The 22,479-nt window shown below is 42.9% G+C and overlaps 1 protein-coding gene and 1 long non-coding RNA gene across 8 annotated transcripts in view; one reads left to right on the top strand and one right to left on the bottom strand.

The window, feature by feature from the left end:
* Nucleotides 1-22,479, top strand: part of FRMD3 (FERM domain containing 3) — a 228,458-nt gene that overhangs the window by 42,564 nt on the left and 163,415 nt on the right. The gene's annotated exons all lie outside the window — the stretch shown is intronic.
* LOC122465797 lies at nucleotides 6,302-10,294 on the bottom strand. The gene is made up of 3 exons (XR_006290854.1): nucleotides 10,084-10,294; nucleotides 9,918-9,966; nucleotides 6,302-7,019 (listed from the first exon to the last, which is right to left on the bottom strand). It is a non-coding gene; the product is annotated as an uncharacterized LOC122465797 (long non-coding RNA).

Raw genomic sequence — 22,479 nt, forward strand, 5'->3', positions numbered from 1 at the left:
ACAATCCCTAAAGAATAGTCCCTGATTGGTGTAGAACTGGTGTAATGGCTCCATACTGGTTCTGCTTCCAGTGGGGTAGGTTTGGAGGCATGCTGGGGGATGGCCAAAGTGCACTGCTCTAAAGCTTATCTCTGCTTCCTAGAGGTAATAGGAAGCAGAGCATAAGCTGGATCAGCCTTGGGGGCCAGACAATAAATAATAGGAAAAAGCTGACACAAATGAGTTTCATTTAGATTCAGATGTGTGCAGTGTCAATCTGATAGTGATATGCAGTGTTGTTGTAGCTGTGTCAGTCCCAGGATATTAGAAAGACAAGTTTGGTGGCGGGGAGAGGGGGTGTGTGTGTGTGTGTGTATAATGTCTCTCTCCTCACCTACTTTGTCTCTCTAACTTATTAGTTGATGGCATTTGAGATTTCCTAAAATGAATCTGCAATGCAAAATATTTCAGCAGCAGGAGGGGAACCGGTATCAAGGTGTTAAATGTTTGAGAAGCCCAAGGATACTTTATATTAATTTACAGGTATCATGGAGAAATCACTGCTTTTCTCAGGACCTGATCCAAAGCCCCTCAAAGTCAATGAGATCCTCACAGAAATGCAAATGCAACCTCTTTCTCCGTGACTGCAGAAGTCAATGTGGTTCAGAATATATAAAAGACATGTTGATTATAGGTAATGTTCTCACTTTTTGTCTTAAATTTTACTTGACTTAATCTCAAAATCACATATATATAAGGGGAGAGGCTGTAACAAACAAACAAAACAACAAACCAGTGTTTGCTTGCTTTGTTTTCCATTGCAATATGTCAAAGTTAAAACTTAGGCAATTATCTGTTCTTGTAGAAACTTCTTTATATTTTCTTTTTAAAATATTCTACAAATTGCTTCTAAGGTTTTGCTGTATAGTTAACACACACAACTACATTTTGGAAGCTTGGAATATTCTGTCCAGTCCTGTTACTGTAGACATCCCTGTCTTCATAATGTTCTAGAGCATAGACAAGAATGGTATTTACAGATTTAACAAACACTGCTATCACTGCCTACATAGTTTTCCTAAGAGTTTGAGCATACCTTGCTTCATGATGCAGAAATCCTTTGAGTGTCTCGATCAACTCTGAAATTTAATTTTCTACAAGTATATGTAGATGTCCAGTCAGACTAAATATATTATCTGAGACATGATGTGATGAAGTGGGAAATTTTTATGAATTGTATGTGCCTCAGTTTCCCCCCTACTTTGAATTGCTACCTGGGAAAGGAGGAATTTTGCTGTCAAAGAAGAGTGAGTGTGTGTGTGTGTGTGTGTGTGTGTGTGTGTGTGTGGACTGAACAGGTCACTTAAAAAGACCTGGCTGAGACTGACCCATAACAATGGATAATCCAAGAAGACAATGGGACGCCCCAATTACCAGGACATTAAGAATTAATTGTTGGCTCTGGAAGAACCTTGCAACTCTCACTTTGGACTGATTCAGGGCATGTCTACACTACAAACTTAAGCCAACTTTAAGTTAAGTTGATATACAGCCACTATAATAATTAGTGTGGACATGAAAAACTGCAGTATCTTCCTTTTTCTGTCGGTGGAGCGCATCCTCACCAGGAGCACTTGCATTGACTTAAGAGGGGCAGTTCGGGGGGCTGAGAGCACAGGCTTTCAGCTCCCAGCTCCCTGCTCTCAGCTGGGCAGCTTCCGGGGGCTCCCTGCAGGGAGTCCTGCTGCTGGCTGGGCTCCCAACCCCAGCCTTGGGTGGCCACCTGACTGGGAACAGGGAGCCGGGAGCCTGGGCAGCTGCCTGGCTTGGAGTGGGGAGCCCCCCATCAGGGTGACAGCCCAAGCTCTGAGCTGGGCACAGGATTCACAGCAGGGAACCTACCAACCTTTCTTGTCAATTTCCTGGCTCCAGCAGGGAGCTGGTAAATTGACAAGAATGACAGGCAACAGCCAATGTAAGTAATGCAGTGTCTACATGGACACTCATCCTGACTACACAGATGTAAGCCCTACACTTCTCGCACTTCTTGTGGAGGTGGAGTTATTATGTCAGTGTAGTAGGGCACTTACATTGGCAGGAGCAAGGCTGAAGGGTAGAGACTGACATAATTAAGTTGATGTAAGCTGTCTTATGTCAACCTAACTCTGTAATGTAGACCAGGTCTCAGGTTTGGTCTATACTGTACTCCTGAGGGCATTCTGTGCCAAAAAATTAAAATTCTGTGCACAATATTTTAAAATTCTGCAAATATTTATCAAAGAAATGTGAAGGCTCCAGTATGGCATTGGGTAGCACAGGCCACTGGCTGCACAAAGATGGGAGATCACTGTGCAGCTCCCCCCAGCCCCCGGGACACACTCAGCAGTGAGGCTGCACCTAACCCTGACACTGTGTAAGGACTGGACTTGCCCCAGGAACACCCCACGGCCCTCCATGCCAGATGCATGAAGTGTGGTAGGCAGGCTCATCAAGGCAGGAGCCAAGTGTGGAGGGGCTTAGTGTAGGGGATCCAGGTGTGGGTTGAGAGGGTTGTGTGGGGCAATCTGGGTGCAGGTGGCTCAGTGGGGGATCTGGGTGTGGAGGGGATCTGGATGCACAGGGGCTTGTTGGGGGAGTTCTGGGTGCAATGGGTATCTGCAGGGGGTCCAAGTGAAGGTGGTTGGGACTCAACGGGGGGAGGGGCTCTGGGTGTGAGGGGATAGAGGTCAGCAGGGAGGTCTGAGGGTGCAGGGCTCAGTGTGGTGGGGATCCAGGTGCAACAGGTTGGGCTCAGTGGGGTGAGGATCTGGGTGCGGGTGGCTTGTTGGGGTTGTCCATGGGGAGTGGAGCTCATTGGGGGGGGGGTTTCTGGGTGAGGCGAGGGGGTGAGGCTTGGTGGCAGGGTCTGGGTAAGAGCGGGGGTTGGGCAGATGGGGGAGCAGCACCTTGCACAGGGATCCTTCCTCCTGCAGCTGAGGAGCGATGGGTGCAGGAAGCAGGCAGGAGGGGGAGTTTGCAAAGCTTCCTGCAGCCGGGGGAGAGATTTTGGGGGGTGTCTGACCTGGCCCCAGATGCCATGCAGGGGAAGAGGAAGTCCTGTCGAGCCAGCCCGGATTAGCAGCTAAGCTCGGCGCAGTGTAGGAACCACCAGCCGGGTCCTCCCTAGTCCCGCCTCCTGCCCCACAGTGATTTATCTCCCTGGGCACCCGAAACGTACTGCTGGGGAGGATTGCAGGACGTCTCTTGTGACGTCCCTTTGCTTTTTTTTTTTTTGCCTCTGTCTTCACTAACAAGGTCAGCTCCCAGACTGCTGCGCTGGGCATCACAGCATGGGGAGTAAATGGCCAGCCCTCTGTGGAGAAAGAGGTGGTTAGGGACTATGTAGAAAAGTTGGACGTGCACAAGTCCATGGGGCCGGACAAGTTGCATCCGAGAGTGCTAAAGGAATTGGCGGATGTGATTGCAGAGCCATTGGCCGTTATCTTTGAAAACTCGTGGCGAACGGGGGAAGTCCCGGATGACTGGAAAAAGGCTAATGTAGTGCCAGTCTTTAAAAAAGGGAAGAAGGAGGATCCTGGGAACTACAGGCCAGTCAGCCTCACCTCAGTCCCTGGAAAAATCATGGAGCAGGTCCTCAAAGACTCAATCCTGAAGCACTTACATGAGAAGAAAGTGATCAGGAACAGTCAGCATGGATTCACCAAGGGAAGGTCATGCCTGACTAATCTAATCGCCTTCTATGATGAGATAACTGGTTCTGTGGATGAAGGGAAAGCAGTGGATGTATTGTTTCTTGACTTTAGCAAAGCTTTTAACGCGGTCTCCCACAGTATTCTTGTCGGCAAGGTAAAGAAGTATGGGCTGGATGAATGCACTATAAGGTGGGTAGAAAGTTGGCTAGATTGTCGGGCTCAACGGGTAGTGATCAATGGCTCCATGTCTAGTTGGCAGCCGGTGTCAAGTGGAGTGCCCCAGGGGTCGGTCTTGGGGCCGGTTTTGTTCAATATCTTCATAAATGATCAGGAGGATGGTGTGGATTGCACTCTCAGCAAATTTGCGGATGATACTAAACTGGGAGGAGTGGTAGATACGCTGGAGGGCAGGGATAGGATACGGAGGGACCTAGACAAATTGGAGGATTGGGCCAAAAGAAATCTGATGAGGTTCAATAAGGATAAGTGCAGGGTCCTGCACTTAGGACGGAAGAACCCAATGCACCGCTACAGGCTAGGGACCGAATGGCTAGGCAGCAGTTCTGCGGAAAAGGACCTAGGGGTGACAGTGGACGAGAAGCTGGATATGAGTCAGCAGTGTGCCCTTGTTGCCAAGAAGGCCAATGGCTTTTTGGGGTGTATAAGTAGGGGCATTGCCAGCAGATGGAGGGACGTGATCGTTTCCCTCTATTCGACATTGGTGAGGCCTCATCTGGAGTACTGTGTCCAGTTTTGGGCCCCACACTACAATAAGGATGTGGAGAAATTGGAGAGAGTCCAGCGAAGGGCAACAAAAATGATAGGGGTCTGGAACACATGACTTATTAGGAGTGGCTGAGGGAACTGGGATTGTTTAGTCTGCAGAAGAGAAGAATGAGGGGGGATTTGAGAGCTGCTTTCAACTACCTGAGAGGTGGTTCCAGAGAGGATGGTTCTAGACTGTTCTCAGTGGTAGAAGAGGACAGGACAAGGAGTAATGGTCTCAAGTTGCAGTGGGGGAGGTTTAGGTTGGATATTAGGAAAAACTTTTTCACTAGGAGGGTGGTGAAACACTGGAATGCGTTACCTAGGGAGGTGGTAGAATCTCCTTCCTTAGAAGTTTTTAAGATCAGGCTTGACAAAGCCCTGTCTGGGATGATTTAATTGGGGATTGGTCCTGCTTTGAGCAGGGGGTTGGACTTAGATGACCTCCTGAGGTCCCTTCCAACTCTGATATTCTATGATTCTGTGATTTTTCCCTTCAGAAAGTCAGTTTTCTGCAGGGAATCAAAGAAATCTGTGGGGGACATGAATTCCACACATGCGTAGTGGTGCAGAATTCCCTCGGGAGTAATATTAGGATCTTATGTCGGTATAACTACATCACTTAAGGGGGGTGGAAACTCTACCCTTCTGAGCAATGCACTTATATCAACCTAACCTTTGATGTAGACATCACTATGTTGGCAGGAAGGCTTCTCTCACCACCATAGTTACCGCCTCTTGGGGAGGTGGAGTATCTGTGCCGAAGGGAGAAGCTCTCCCGTTGGCATAAATAGCATCGTCACCGAAGCACTACAGTGATGCAGCTGCACCGGTGCAGCTGTGCTGCTGCAGAACTGTAAGTGTAAGGAGGTCAGAGAGAGACAGAGTCTGACAATGGAGTTCACTACAGCTTGGCTGTTGAATTGCTCTGGCTTGACGAGAATGGACTAAGCTTTAACCTTTATTTCTCTGTGTTAACCTAAGGACTTCTAATGCTGTGTTCCAGTTTACTAATAAATCCTACTTTGTGTTGAGGTCTCAGTGCAAATGCGACGGGTTTGGTCATAGAGACCCCCTTGGGACTGTCACCTGGGACTGCTGAAATTACCTCTGAGCCCATTTCCCTGATGGTTTGGGAGTCCAGAACCCTGCCTTGTTGAGCCAGACATGCTAGCCTGCTGCAACACAGACCCAGGTCTGAACCATGCCCCCAAAGCTGCAGACTTTTTAACCAAAAACTGTTCAGCATGTCACCTATCTCCAGCACCCAGACAACGAGTTCCCATTGGGATCCAAACTCCAAATAAATCCATTTTACTCTGTGTAAAGCTTACACAGGGTAAACTCATGAATTGTCCGGCCTCTATAACGCTGATAGAGAGAGAGATGCACAGCTGTTTGCTCCCACAGGTATTGATCACTTCTCTGGGTCTGTTAATAAACAAAAGTGATTTTATTAAGTATAAAAAGTAGGATTCAAGTGGTTTCAAGTAATAACAGACAGAACAAAGTAAGTTACCAAGCAAAATAAAGCAAAAACATGCAAGTCTAAGCCTAATACATTAAGAAACTGATTACAGATAATGTCTCACCTTCAGAAATGTTCCAATAAGCTTCTTTCACAGACTAGACTCCTTCCTAGTCTGGGCCAAATCCCTTCCCCGGTACAGTCCTTGTTAGTTCCAGCACAGATGGTAACTCGGGGATTTCTCATGACTGGCAGCCCCTTTTGTTCTGTTCCACCCCCTTTTGCATCTTTGGCACAAGGCAGGAATCTTTTGTCTCTCTGGGTCCCCACCCCTTCTTCTAAATGGAAAAGTACCATGTCCTGTGAGCCCCCATCTTCCATTCTACCAGGGCTGGCTCACAGGAAGGCTTGCAAGTAAACAGAGCCATTGAAAAACAATTTTCTAAGTCAATGGGAGCCATCAAGATTCTAAACCACCATCAATGGTCCACACTTTCCATAATTACAATAGTACCTCGGAGCTATACTTAATATTTTTAGCTTCAGATACAAGAATGATACATACATACAAATAGGATGAACACACTTAGTAGATTATAAGCTTTGTAATGATACCTTACAAGAGAACTTTTGCATGAAGCATATTCCAGTTATGTCATATTCACACTCATTAGCATATTTCTATAAAACATATGGAGTGAAACATCACAGCAAATATTTGCTGAGGTTCATTAGTCTCTGAAGAGTGTACAGTTTTCTAACAGGAGTCAATTTCAGTTGGACTTGCTGGCAGAGCTCACAATGTGAAACAGGAGTGCTGAAACCCAGATGCTCCAGTCTAGGAGGCAGTGAGGCTCCAGGGCCTCCCATGAAGGAAGACTGGCATTGCTTTGGGGTTTGCAACATTGAAGGAGTTCCTTCAAGAGACTGTTTAAAAGCTGGAGATTATGTGGCTCTGTGACATGCTGCAGAGTTTATCCAAAGGTAGGATCTTCTTCAAAAGCTCTGTCAGGAAACTTCTTCGTGAGCTACAGCAAAACTGCCTTATACCTGATCCACACAGATAATGATTATAGGAAACTGTAGGTGATGCTTTTTGACTCTGGCTCCAATGTCTGAGTTGTGAAGCAAAAGGGGAGAATAATAAGCTGTACAGGCATCATAGCAAGCTGAGAATCCATATTTTGCACTATTTTCTGGCCACAGTGCGTGCTTGCTTACTTAATCACTCTCATTGTCTCGTTTAGATTACTCTTGTATAACGTTTATTTATGTCTGCAAATAAGTAGGTGTGAGAAAACGAGTATCTCTTAAACTCCTCCACCTTTTAAAAATTATTTTTATACAAACAACCTGAAACAGTGGCTGTCGTTGAGCCGTTGAAATTCAGACCTTACTTTGGCACAGCAGTATCAGTACTACAGGGGGTTGAAAAATGCCTTTGTCTTTTTTATGGAAAACATTTTAAATAAAATTTCCATTAAAAATAAAACAAAGCCTGAAAACTTCTCGATTTTCAAAAAAACATTTGGTGAAAATATTTGGGGTTTTGGTTACATTTTTTGGGTTAAATAAAACCAAGCTCTGACCATTTTTACTGAAAACCAGACCCAGAATGATTTTTATTTTTTACCATTTTTTCAGTGTCCAGTTTTTCATTGAAAAACTAGAATATTTTGACTCCAATTAAAATTTTTGTTGAAAATCCATTTTGTCCAAAAATGTTTTGATGGAAAAAATGTTCCACAGTTCTTAACAGCACCTTAACAGTTATATTGTGGGCAAAATTCTGCCCTCCTGAGAAACTATGCACTTCATGATGGTTGCATGAGGTGTAAGTTGGGGCCAGATTTTTATCCTCTATCTTTGTTAAAGTGAGGGTTTTTGTTTCGCTGGCCTGCAAGGCAAGACTACAGATTATTTTCTGTTCAAGAGCCATTCGAAAGATCTTCTCCCACAAATCTTATTTTTGTTTCATAGAGACAATTAGCTGCTCTGTCTGATAGCTCATTGTGAGAAACAGGACCTCACTCTTACATGTGACTCCATTTTATAAAGCAATGCAATCTAGTGGATTGAACACAAGGCCGGGAGGTGGGAACTCCTAAATTCTTATCCAGCTCTACCATTGACTCACTGCATGGTCTTGGGCAAGTCCTTTTACCCCTCTATGCATCTTTGTCCCTCTTTGTAAAATGGAGCGAATGACCAACTCACAGGTAAATTATGAGGATTTATTAGATTATACAATTTGTACAGCCCTTTGAAAGGAAGAAAAAGTAAAAGGTCCTGAGTATTATTATGATTAATTTCTACTCGAATGGTTTTTAAAATGCAGTTTTTCTTCACTGCACAAAGCTCACAAAAATGTGGCAGTCTCTTTTGTATTCGTTTCTTATGTGTGCTATGTACATGCTTTGGTAATAGTTATCTTTGAAAGTGTTCTGAAAGGCAAAACTGGCATTAGGCAAAGAGATTTCTTTGGGCAACAGGTAGCATTATACAAAAGCAAACCAAAAAACAGAATTGTAGGAGGCTAGAGTCTTGCCCATATTGTAGGCTAGAAGAAAAGTATCAAACCCATTATTGAAATGTGTTCTTATAATTATTTTAAGAGTAGGCACCCGGCTTTATTATTTCTTCAGTCCTGGAGGTTTGATTGACTCCATATAAAACAATTAATTAAAATCTCACTATTCTAGCATGATATCACAGATAGCAATCATAGAATATCAGGGTTGGAAGGGACCTCAGGAGGCCATCTAGTCCAACCCCCTGCTCAAAGCAGGACCAATCCCCAACTAAATCATCACAGACAGGGCTTTGTCAAGCCTGACCTTAAAAACTTCTAAGGAAGGAGATTCCACCATCTCCTTAGGTAACGCATTCCAGTGCTTCACCATCCTCCTAGTGAAAAAGTTTTTCCTAATATCCAACCTAAACCTCCCCCACTGCAACTTGAGACCAATACTCCTTGTTCTGTCATCTGCCAGCACTGAGAACAGTCTAGATCCATCCTCTTTGGAACCCCCTTTCAGGTAGTGGAAAGCAGCTATCAAATCCCCCCTCATTCTTCTCTTCTGTGCAGACTAAACAATCCCAGTTCCCTCAGCCTCTCCTCATAACTCATGTGTTCCAGACTCCTAATCATTTTTGTTGCCCTCTGCTGGACGCTTTCCAATTTTTCCACATCCTTCTTGTAGTGTGGGGCCAAAAACTGGACACAGCACTCCAGATGAGGCCTCACCAATGTCGAATAGAGGGGAACGATCATGTCCCTTGATCTGCTGGTAATACCCCTACTTATACAGCCCAAAGTGCCGTTAGCCTTCTTGGCAACAAGGGCACACTGTTGACTCATATCCAGCATTTCATCCACTGTAACCCCTAGGTCCTTTTCTGCAAAACTGCTGCTCAGTCATTCGGTCCCTAGTCCGTAGCGGTGCATGGGATTCTTCCATCCTAAGTGCAGGACTCTGCACTTGTCTTTGTTGAGCTTCATCAGATTTCTTTTGGCCCAATCCTCTAATTTGTCTAGGTCCCTCTGTATCCTATCCCTACCCTCCAGCGTATCTACAACTCCTCCCAGTTTAGTGTCATCTGCAAACTTGCACAGTTCACTGTGCCTGGCTCTTATCAGCAACAGTGCAAGAGCAAGAAGCAGTTTGATAATTCTCTATTTTGTGGTAAATTTTCTTTATTGAGAATCACCAATGATAAAGGTTGACTTCTTTCCAACTTAAATAAGATACCGCACTCCAGTTTTTCATGGAGAGTAATGTTGTTGTTGCTTTTCATGGCTAGACCTCATCCAGTCCTCTGGAAGTTGTATTTTTAGTGTTGCAGAATGTGTGCTATAGTCATATATATTCCTGCTTCTCTGTGAGTCTGTTAAATGTGCACATCAGGGGAACTCTGAAGTGACTGTGCTTCTCAGAGGTTTTGTTTATGCCTTAGGGCTTATATACATACAGGGTTCATTTTCATGTTCACAAGAAATAAATATTCATTACCTTCATACTTATACAGGGCTCTTTACATTATACTCATTTGGAACACCCTCTGTGAATATAAATGAAAACAAGAAGATGCCTCTTTGATCTAATTACATTTTGAACTTCTGTTTTGATGTATTTTTAATTTTATCAGTTGATCTGGAATTCTAGTTTTGACACTTACGATATATTTCTTCAAAGATATTTCCACAGATGAACCCAGTGAAGTTGGACAGCTTGTTTACAATGGGTTTCTTCCTGTCCTGGGATAGATTCAAACACATCTTATATTAAACACATTATCACCCTGGTATGATGGAGCAATAGAGACATACAGTAACTCCTCGCTTAACATTGTAGTTATGTTCTTGAAAAAATGCAACTTTAAGCGAAACGATGTTCGCTTAAGCGAATCCAATTTCCCCATAAGAATTAATGTAAATAGGAGAGTTAGGTTCCAGGGAATTTTCTTCCACCAGACAAAAGGCATCATATACATATACAGTATAAGTTTTAAACAATTTTAAGCAGTGTAATACTGTACTCGATGATGATTGTGAAGCTTGGTTGAGGTGGTGGAGTCAGAGGGTGAAAGAGGGTGGATCGTCTGGCTGCTCCTCTTGCTGTTCTTTCCAAAGTGCTGGGGATTGCTCAATCCTTGGCTCTGTCCCAGGCCTGCCCTCACTCCACCCCTCTTCCCGCCCACGCTCCCCCTCTCCCCAGAATGTGCCACATCTTTGCTCCTCCCAGCCTCCTGAATACCATTGCTGTGGGTGGGAGGCACAGGGAGGGAGGTGGGAAGCTGCACGCTGCATCGTCACTCTCCCCAGTCTCCCTCGCACCCCCCAGAGCCTCCTGAATGTTGCGAAACAGCTGATTGCTGCGGGTGGGAGGTGCGGGGAGGTAGGGGGGAGTTGCTGATCTGTGGGGCTGCTGGCGAGCGGGAGGTGCTGGTCAGGTGGGGGGAGCTGATGGGGGGCTGCTGGCCCACCCTAGTTTCAAGCCCCCGTGGCGAAACAACGTTATAAGCAAACATTGTGCAACGTTAAATTAGTATGTTCTCCAATAGATCAGCGACATAACAATGTAACAACGAAACAACGTTAACCAGGACGACATTAAGTGAGGAGTTACTGTACAGATCAATTCAGGCAGGCACACACAAACAATTGAGCATAAGGTATTATCTTATAAAACACATTTCTTTCCTCAAAAAATCCAGTAACAGGATTAAATTCTTTGTTTAATAGAGTTGTTTGGAAAACCTTGTAAAGAAGGCTGCTTGTGTGGATTCTGCTACTGGTCAAACATCTGCTGGAAAAACCAGCAATGTAAATCAAACATTAAATTGAGGGCAACAGCTTCTTATAGTATTAGTGGTAGTTGGCTTCAGATTGGTTAACACAGTTGTGCTTATTGCAGAGGATTTCCTGGCAGTGAAGCTGCAGCTGCAGTCTGTGAAGTTTGGAAACCTTTTTAAATTTAATGTAATCAGTTTAATGTGTTAAAAATAGTCTCTCATTTGTTTACGCTCTTTTGTGTCTTTAAAGACTTGTTATGTTATGTTTCTCAGTCAGCTGGTGTTTTGAGTGTCATAGGTTTTATTTACTCTTTTGAAAAGTTTGATAGTGTTGAGATACTTATCATGAATTGTCATATCCAGTTCATTCTATTTTAAGGGTGTGAAAACTTTGCATGGCTAAAAGAGCTTCTCAGGCTGGGCTTGTGTAACAATGCAGCAGATTTGCAGCTGCATTCGTCTTCAGTTCAGAGGTGTATTTCAGGACAGCAGTGGTCCCAGTAAGCAATACTCCATCTTGATCTGAGCAGATAGACTATAGTTTCTTAAAAATACCAAATTAAAATAAATTCCTTCTGTTGATGTTCTGTGTAGAGAGAGCAAGCAGGATAAAAGCACAAATTGACATAAAATTGAACTTTAAAGTTTATTTAATAGATTGAGACTTTTGACATTCAATTGCCTTTAACCTAATTGTACACCTCATTGAAACTCTTGATATTGCTAGTAGGTGACAAATATTCAGCCTTATGACTGAACTGTAACTTCTCCCCGTGTGGATTTTTCTTCTTTTTCAGCTGATAGTCTTGTTGAGGGACAGTGTTTTAATCCTTTGAATCTTAAACTCATTGCTACTATGTGTAGTGTTCATATGACATGCTTAATTATACATTAGCAATTTATCGGCCAAGTGTGGCTCCAATCAGTTTTTCTGCTACTGTTCTATCAGTATCTCTAATGAGATGAAGTCCGTTTCTGTTTTAGGTATTGTGATGGGGCAAGGCCAGATGGCTATAGAAAAGTAGTGGGAGATAGATATATTAGCTCCAGGCTAAACAAATCCCTGGTACTAGGATAAGTGAAATGGCAGCTGCTCCAGGTCAGTTAAGACACCTGGGGCCAATTAAGAACTTTCCAGAAGGCAGGGAGACTGCTACGTTGATTGGGACACCTGAAGCGAATCAGGGACTGGCTGAAACTAGTTAAAAGCCTCCCAGTTAGTCAGGTGGGTGCGGATGTCAGGAGCTGAGGGAGGAAGTTGCGCTGTTGGAGAGACTGAGCAGTACACACCATAACAGGCACAAGGAATGAGGCCCTGAGGTAAGGGTGAAGCAGAGCCTGAGGAAGTGGGGGCTGCTGTGGGGAAGTAGCCCAGGGAATTGTATGTGTCATGTTTCTAAAAGGTCAGCTACCATAGCTGATACTATTAAGGTCCCTGGCTGGAGCCCGGAGTAGAGGGCAGGCCTGGGCTCCCCTTTTTGCCCCTCCCCCCCGATTAATCACTGAGACCGGGAGACAACAGAGACTGTGCAGGGGAGGATAGCTTCTCCTCACCTCCCTCACTGGCTTATGATGAAAATGGCTCAGTAGACTGTGACCCTTTTCTCTAGAGAGAGAAGGGTTACGTGGAGGGTTACAGGGAGCCTCTGAGACTAGCGAAATCCGCCAGGAAATGTGGGACCCACAGAGACAAGGACAGAGCTTTGTCACAGTATGAATCTAAGAATAGGACCTACTAGAGACAGTGCAGGAATGGCCACTGTCCTGATTTGGCACAATTTTTTGATCTAAGATGTATTCTACTACTGGAGAAGAAAAAATGTAGTTCCATGAGTCTTATAGATAGAGTAGACGTATGGATAGATCTTATGATTTATTAAGGAATACTTCTGAAGTTACAAAAAGAATAGGATACATAGGTTGTCTAATTTCAATGTAGCTTCTGTAAAAACCAATCAGTCTATTTCTCAAAGTATGTAATCCTTTCTCCAAAAAGATGGAACAATAAAATCTGCATCCACAACATTTTCTTAAAGTATTTAAATGTAATTGACCCCCTAAAGGGACCGATTACAACTCTTGTTTCATCCAGGATGCATGGGAAAAAGCATGTTGTTAATAAGGGGGTGGTCCAGTATTGAGTTATTACTGATCGATTCTCCCAGCATTAGTGAACAAAGGCCACATACCAATTACATTCAGCCTGAATACTAGGGAGGAAATATGTCTCTTTCCATTAGCAAATATTCCTTGGTGTAGTTTGCAGCATGGACTGCCTGCCTTGGAGAAAAACTGCAACTGATCCCCAATTAATGCATTTCATGGATTCCTACATTTTAAGGGCAGCAGGGACCATTATGATCATTTGGCCTGATGTACTGTATAACGCAGGCCAAAAAACCTCACTGACCAATATCTGCATCAAACCCTTAACATCTGGGTCAGCTAGATCATACTTTTGGAAAAATATTGGCTCTTGATTTAAGAACTTCAATTGATGGAAGAAGCCCTTAGGTAAGTTGTTCCAATGATTGATCACTTTCACTATTAAAAATGTGCACCTTTGTTTCCAGTCTGAATCTGTCTATCTTTAGCTTGCAACCATTGGATCTGATTCAACTCTCTTCTGCTAGATTAAAGAGGTGTCTGTCAGAAATCGCTTTCCCATTTAGGTACTTGAAGGCTGTGATCAAATTATCTCAACCTTTTCTTGCATTAATCTTAAAATAAGATCTTGTTCCCAAGTAACCTTTTTAACACTAGCTCTGATTTAAATACATTTCCATCCTCTCCATGGCTATAGAGATTGTGGAAATGTTCAAAGAGGCAAGGCGTAGCAATCAGAATGCAGGGCTGGGAAATAGGAAGTCTGAGGTATAATTCTGGCTCTGCCACTGACTTCTTGGGTACGTTGTCATGTGTCTCATGTCCTCCCCCATCCCAGTTGGTAAATATGGAGAACGGATGACTTTGTTGCCATCTAAGACTAGAAGTTTTCAAAGGAGTCTAGAAATAGGTGTCAAGCCCTATTGGACACCTAACTCCTTTCAGCTCCTTTGAAGGTGAACATGCAAGTGCTATGTATTATAAGAGAATCATGCTAATCTACAGACACACAAGCAGCTACCTCTCCCTTCTTCTCTGTAATGATTTTAACAGTATAGGCAACAGTTGGGCAAAATCTCTCCATACCAATACCTCATGTGCCTCTTAAACTAAACATGCCACAGAACAGTCACTAGGACATTATGCAGCAAACTGTAAGATCTTCAGGAGAGTGACTGTCGTAATGCAGGTGTATACAGCAACCAGCACAAAACAGGGAGTGTGGCTTAGTGAACAGGGCACTGAATTGGGAATCTGGACACCAAGCTACCCACCTCTGCCACTGCCTACTGTGTGATGCTGTGCAGGTCTCTCTCTTCCTCTCTCTCTGTATCCATCTAGCCTGCAAGCTCCCTAGGGCAATGATTCTCTTCCAGTATGTGTTTGCACAAAGGAGAAAAAAAGAAATGTCCTGCTTGTGCATGTGATGTTCTTCAGTAATGCATTTTTCCACTTGAATAACAAACTCATATGTTTTCTGGTCAATTACAGTTTTTTAAAGGAAGAATGTGTACATACTGTTGCTTGTCAGGGCTGTTGTCCCAAATTCTTGCATTCTGTATTTCTCTGCTGGGGTCCAACTCAACAAAGGCTTTTATTTTGTCAAACTTGCTTTCTGCATTAATGCTGCTCAGCTTGAAGCAGTCAGGTTTCATTTTTAGTCTTTTCTTTGTAATGTAATGTACTGAACTTGTATATTTAATTAATTGAAATGGGTTGCTCTTGGCCCTTTATCTTTCTGAGGTAGAAAAATAGAGTCCTGAGCAGTTTGTATAAGATCACCCAAAAGATCTCAAACTTAATAGCTACACAAAGCAGAGAGGCTCTCAAGGATTCCTATGCACTTTTAGTAAGAACAAGAGTTTACTCTGGAGGCCTAGTGGAAAATTTTCCCTCCTGCCTTCTCTTCCCAGTTGTGTGGGGGCTTGCTGTGTGCCTGCTCTTCAGTGGTAATCTATATATGTAGTTTACAAACAATGTGGAATATTTGGGATTGAAAGGCACAATACATATTATTTTTAATACATGATTTACAAGGCAGGAGGCCTTAATCCTGTCCCTTATTCAGAGTAAAATGTATTAATCTAATGAAGATTTTTACAAACAATGGGCCAAATCCCCAGATTGACTTCAGTGGAGCTATGCTGATTTTTACCAGCTAAGCATCTGGCCCAATGTAAATTTTGTCCCAAATTTGCTCAAGTATTATTTATTAGAAAAAAGCTCTGATTATTAGTGGAGTTGAGAATCTTGAGGAAGGACATATCTGATTAGAAATATTTTCAGTAAACAATTATAGAGTTTCTATTAAGCTTTGTACCATGTTCATTATTTCAACAGTTGCAGTTACTTTACAGTATTTAGTTCCCTCTTCTTTGTTACTCCTAAATGAGTAAAAACACTATATTGTGTTTTTCTCCCTCATTCTCCATAAGGAAAACACAGGAAAATGCTTCCTCTAGTCAAGCCTCTACTGTCGTGTGCTTAGTAGTAATAATTTACCAGACATTTTTAGACTGTACTACTGTCACATTATGCCTCCTACAGAAGTCTGCATGTAGCTGCTGAACAGCCAATGTGTGGGAGGTATAACTCGGTCTTGGGAATAAACAGAAGTGAAACATCTTTTCAGCAAAAAGAACAGGAGGACTTGTGGCACCTTAGAGACGAACAAATTTATTTGAGCATAAGCTTTCGTGAGCTACAGCTCACTTCATCAGATGCATTCAATGGAAAATACAGTGGGGAGATTTATATACATAGAGAACATGAAACAATGGGTGTTACCATACACATGTAACGAGAGTGATCACTTAAGGTGAGCTATTACCAGCAGGAGAGCGGGGTGGGGGAAAAACCTTTTGTAGTAATAATCAAGGTCGGCCATTTCCAGCAGTTGACAAGAACGTCTGAGGAACAGTGAGGGTGGGGGGGGGGGAAATAAACATGGGGAAATAGTTTTACTTTGGAAAAGAAGCCCTTGAGGAATTCCACCATGATTTCAACAATTTCTATCCCACCATCAACCTCAGCCTGGACCAGTCCACACAAGAGATCCACTTCCTGGACACTACGGTGCTAATAAGCGATGGTCACATAAACATCACCCTTACCGGAAACCTACTGACCACTATTCCTACCTACATGCCTCCAGCTTTCATCCAAACCACACCACACGATCCATTGTCTACAGCCAAGCTCTACGATACAACCGCATTTGCTCCAACCCCTCAGACAGAGACAAACACCTGCAAGATCTCTGTCAAGCATTCTTACAACTACAATACCCACCTGCTGAAGTGAAGAAACAGATTGACAGAGCCAGAAGAGTACCCAGAAGTCACCTACTACAGGACAGGCCCAACAAAGAAAATAACAGAACGCCACTAGCCATCACCTTCAGCCCCCAATGAAAACCTCTCCAACGCATCATCAAGGAGCTACAACCTATCCTGGAGGACGACCCATCACTCTCACAGATCTTGGGAGACAGGCCAGTCCTTGCTTACAGACAGCCCCCCAACCTGAAGCAAATACCAGCAACCACACAACAGAACCACTAACCCAGGAACCTATCTTTCCAACAAAGCATGTTGCCAACTGTGTCCACATATCTATTCAGGGGATACCATCATAGGGCCTAATCACATCAGCCACACTATCAGAGGCTCGTTCACCTGCACATCTACCAATGTGATATATGCCATCGTGTGCTAGCAATGCCCCTCTGCCATGTACATTGGTCAAACTGGACAGTCTCTACGTAAAAGAATAAATGGACACAAATCAGACGTCAAGAATTATAACATTCAAAAACCAGTTGGAGAACACTTCAATCTCTTTGGTCACTCAATTACAGACCTAAAAGTTGCAATTCTTCAACAAAAAAACTTCAAAAACAGACTCCAACGAGAGACTGCTGAATTGGAATTAATTTGCAAACTGGATACAGTTAACTTAGGCTTGAATAGAGACTGGGAGTGGATGGGTCATTACACAAAGTAAAACTATTTCCCCATGTTTATTCCCCCACCCCCACCGTTCCTCAGACGTTCTTGTCAACTGCTGGAAATGGCCCACCTTGATTATCACTACAAAAGGTTTTTCCCCCACCCCGCTCTCCTGCTGGTAATAGCTCACCTTACTATTAGAGTTCCTGTCTTGGTGATGTCTTTTTAGAAGTGTGTGTTTTGGGGCAAGTGCTGTTGCTCTGTCTTTCAAGAATTCCTAATATATATTCCGTAAAAATCTTTAAAATCATGTGGGTAATGAGAGAGATTATTTGTACTTTTTTGGGCACAGCTTTGCTACTCATTTACCTTTTGGCCATGCTCCTGTGTAGATACTACTAAAGTTACCAAATTTGGGCCCATTGTGCCACCCTTACTCCTGTAGACTAGTTCTTTACTCTCTGAATAGTCTCATTGAAATCACCAGGATTATTTACTGAGTAAGGTGCTACTCAACATGAAAAACAGTGATAGAATTGGCCCCTTTATGATGTGGATTTGTGTCCAATAGACCATAGTTTGAGATCACCAGATATGTTTTCGCTTGTGACCATGTGAATTTAAACCCAAGTCTCCATGGCATAGATGGAGGGCAAGCAGAGAGATATTCATCGGCATAAATGGCAGTTGGTGCCCTAACTCCCATTAAAAATCAATGGGAGTTATGGACTTAAGTATAATTTTCCCTCTAGAGCATTACTATACTGTCACATTCCCCATGCTTTCTGATTTTTTAATGAAAATTTTAGGGAAAAAATTAATTTCTAATGATTTTTAATAAGCACTTTTATTTATAAAGCAAATTCTCTTTGTGCTGTGGTACTTGGTGCATTAAGTATAACATTAAAATATAGTAATGAAACAACACATGCTTAAAATTAAAAAGCTGAATAGAAAATTTACAGATGCTTTGGGAAGGAATTGTTTGATTTTTTTCATTGAATGGCTTCACTGCACAGCAGAAGCTCCAGGGTTAACTTGTGATTCACACACATTTTGGTATGCAAGTGGGATGTTCAGTAGAATGTGAGGCCCCCACAGATGTTTGGCAGAACTTGTAAAAGTGCGTGGGGACACATTCCGTTCTTACTGCTCTACAAGGTCATTATGCTCATGTTGCATTTCCATAGGTCTTAACCTCTGCCATATTTTCAACAGGGAGTAGACTCTGTTCATGCAAGCTCATGAAGAAGAATGACACACAGATGAATCAAGTGCAGCTGACCCTGCACCAGCCCTGTTATGTAGCTGCCAGATAAGCCAGCTGTGAATCCAGAGAACACATCAACTGGGGAAAATGTTATTCCAGGGTGGGGATTGAGTCCTGTACTAGCCAGATGCAGCCATCACAAGGGATCCCAAAAATGGTAGGAGATTGAGAAAAATTGGTGCAGCATACAGATAGTAAATATAACATCATAGTGCCAAGTGAGAAAAGTCTGCGTATGCATGTACTAGTTTCCTTGCAAGTTGCCTGAAGTCTGTGTAGTTCTGTTGGTCCTCATCTGTGGTGGTAGTGGTGGAGGGTAGGAAGGAATGATTCTGGGTAAAGGGGGGATTCTGACTAACGAAGTAAATCTAAATTCAACATTGGAAAAGTACAAAAAAATTTACATTTTAGCACTGGTTCTTAAAACTGGAGGCCCTGAGATCTAGATGAAAGCCAATGGATTTGGACTTGGGAGATCTGGTTTTTCTTCACATGACTGCCACAGATGTCCTATGTGACCTAGGACCAATCACTTAATGTTCTGCATCTCGGTTTCCCATTTGTAAAATGGGTGTAACATTGCTAATTTACATCAAGGATGCTGCAAGGATAAATCCATTAATTTGTGGAGGGGGTGGTATGATGGGACTGCTTACAATGGCATTTGGCCCATCAGCGACTGCTACTAGAAAAAATCCCCAACGGCCGGAGACGGGACACTAGATGGGGAGCGCTCTAAGTTACTACAGATAATTCTTTCCCAGGTAGCTGCCTGGTGGGCCTTGTCCACATGGTTAGGGTCTAACTGATCACCATATTTGGAGGCAGGAAGGAATTTTCTTCTTGGTCAGACTGGCAGAGACCCTGGGGTTTTTTTTGGCCTTCCTCTGCAGCTTGGGGCCTGGGACGCTTGCAGGTTTAAACTGGTGTAAATGATGAATTCTCTGTAACTTGAAGTCTTTAAACAATGATTTGAGGACTTCAGTAGCTCAGTCAGAGGTTAGGGGTCTATTACAGGGTGGGAGGGTGAGGTTCTCTGGCCTGCAATGTGCAGGAGGTCAGACTAGATAATCATGATGGTCCCTTCTGACTATAAAGTCTATGAAGTGCTGGGTTGGGGTCCTGTATTAGTATCTATACAAACAGACAGAATTTCTGCAAACATTTTGCAGTGATGGTGTATATGGCCAATTGGGTGATGGCGCATGCAGACATCTAGTTAGGCACCTAACTAACAATTTGTGTGTGCAAACCTGGTGACTGTATTTATAAAATTTAGGCATTCAATTACACATGCATTTTTGTGTGTGACCATTGGCTGTCAGTTTTGAAAATCTGGGTCTTGAAGTCAGGAGAAAACAAACACAGAAAGCAGGGACATTAAACCTCGTCTTCTTCCCTTGACTCTCACCAGCATTGTATGTAGGAAATATGGTGATAGTGCACATTAGCTTCAGACACATGCAGTACTAAGGCACATCATGAATTTCTGAAAACTTCCAGTTTGTCTCAACTATAATGTTATACTTCTGTTGGTTTTTTGTTTAACTTCCTTTTTCTTTTATTCCAGAGCTAGGATCTTTGAAGACTTGGGAATTCCTTTTATTTTCCTGTTTCAGAGTAGCAGCTGTGTTAGTGTGTATTTGCAAAAAGAAAATGAGTACTTGTGGCACCTTAGAGACTAACAAATTGTGCCACAAGTACTCCTTTTCTTTTTATTTTCCTGAGTCACTTCCCTCTGCAACTCATTAGGAAGATAACTAGAACTGTCACTGCACAGTGACACAAGGAATTCTGTGCATTGCAAGACTAAATGTGCTTCTTCTGCAGTTCTTCAGCCCGTCAGCAAACATATATCCCACTGTGGCAACGGGTGTAGGCACCACGCCTTGGGTCTGATCCTGAGAAGTACTTAGCAGGTTGTGCATCAGCTCCCAAGTCTGGTGAGTTGAGGGTACTGTGCACTTCCCAGGTGATGCTCTGCGCTTCAGTGTCAGGCCCTTTAGAAGCAAACTTTTCCTGTTGTCTTTGTTGTGGATCTGAGGCTTCTTTAGCCCCATTACAGTTCTTCCTTTGAGATCCTAAACATGTCTATATACAATGGTGAAGATACTAATTTTCCCCGTCTGCAGTCTCTGAGACGCTTCCTTTATAATCGCATCAGGTCTTGCATGTTCCATATCTCTGCACGTTCTGATGGCATCCATGTTGGGTTGGAATACAGTCATTACCATTTACCAACTTTTTAGCTGTTGCCATTCACACACTAGCTAAGGTTATTAGTACAGTCATTTACAACAGCTATATTTCAAATAAGTGTATGGCAAAGTTGCTGCTCCAACATCCCTGGCTGGCTGTGGCTCTGGTTCTCAGCCTTCTTTCAGGCTGCTTCCCAGAGAGAGGGAAATATCGACCTCCTCTCCTCTGGCCTCCCCTCACCAGCTCTTCAGGGAAAAAAGTCCTGCTCTTTCCCAGCTGGACCTTCTCTAATTAGGCCTGGCTCTCCAGGCCAATATTAACCCTTTCCCATTGTGTGTGGGGTAAACAACCATCAGACAGTGACTTAATAAATCTTGTCAATTTACATTCAAAAGAAAACTTACAAGCATCTGCCGAAATGAAGGTCGAAATGGAAGCAACATCTCTGCTTTTAAATCTGCTCTCTAACTACTGTAGAGGTGGTCTTAAAATAGTTGAACACCTCACTTTTTTATAACCATTTTTGAGAGTTATTTTTAATTCAAGGATACATTATTGGGTTTAGAACTGCCATGTCGAACTTTAGAGCATCATAGAAGTGTTTTTAAAAGGGATTAAAAGCTGTAATTGCAAGTGCTTCACTTAGGCCCAGATCCTGCAGTTCGTACTCAGGAAAATCCTTCAGTGGGAGTTTTTCCCTGAATAAAGGCTGTAGTTTGGAGCCTTATATATGGATCAAGTTTTCTCAGGAAGTTCTCATTGTGATCAACTGAAACTGAATACATACTCCATTGCCTTTCCAACAGAAAAGGGATATGGAACCAAATTCATTGTTGGTGAAGCAACCCCTTTCTTTTCAGACTCTTGTAGAATACTTATTTTTAATGTTGTTTGTGAATATAAGTCACTGCACGTTCATAACTACTATCTATAGAAAAAATCCTTATATAGGAAAGCTAAATTCCATTCCCCTTTGCCTTTACTTTGGAGACATGTGGCTGTTCCAGCAATTGGCAGCAATGATTGTTCACTCAGCCAACATTACCTGCTTTCATTCACCTGTACACCCTCCAGCTGTAGAGCAGAACTTCAGGGACCTTGCATACAGTAGTTTGTAGCTAGGAAATCAATTGTTAATTTTACCTTTTATTGCAGAAAATAGTATTAATTCTCATTGTTGGGGATAAAAGTTTAAGGAATTGAATCTTGAGAAGTAAAAGGGGTGGGGAAAAAACATTTTCTAGTACAGAAGCTTTTAAATCTCATTATCTTGAGCAAATCAGCATGGCACTTCATTTGATTTTCCCCCTGTTCATCTTGTTCCCTTAAGCGAGTAGTCACAGAAGGTTTTCCCCTTTCCTTTCATTTGTGTTGCTTCAAGCTTTTGCTCCATTCCCATGACAACTGCAACTTTTTGAGCATTGGCCCAGAGCGTAGTGAGTCACGCCAGCATTTCCTTCATATTCAGTACCACAATATTCCCATTGATACATCCCTGTTATGAGGCTGAAAAAACTGATGTAGAGACTAATTGAGTGGAGAAGAATTATTTCTGTACCCAAGAGACAGCTCTTTAATGAGTAGGCTAAAAAACACAAAATTTGCAGCCTCTCTTCCTCCTGTTGTTGGGTCTAATTTACACGTGATATTGAAAATGTGCCCAAAACATTGCATTTCTATTAAGGAAAGTTTGAATTTTTTTTAGCCCTTAGCCTTTTTCAAACGTTAAAAACAACAACTGTATTTGGTTAAATA

The sequence above is a fragment of the Chelonia mydas genome, chromosome 5 (genome assembly GCF_015237465.2).
Source record: "Chelonia mydas isolate rCheMyd1 chromosome 5, rCheMyd1.pri.v2, whole genome shotgun sequence".
NCBI classification, from domain to species: Eukaryota; Metazoa; Chordata; order Testudines; family Cheloniidae; genus Chelonia; species Chelonia mydas.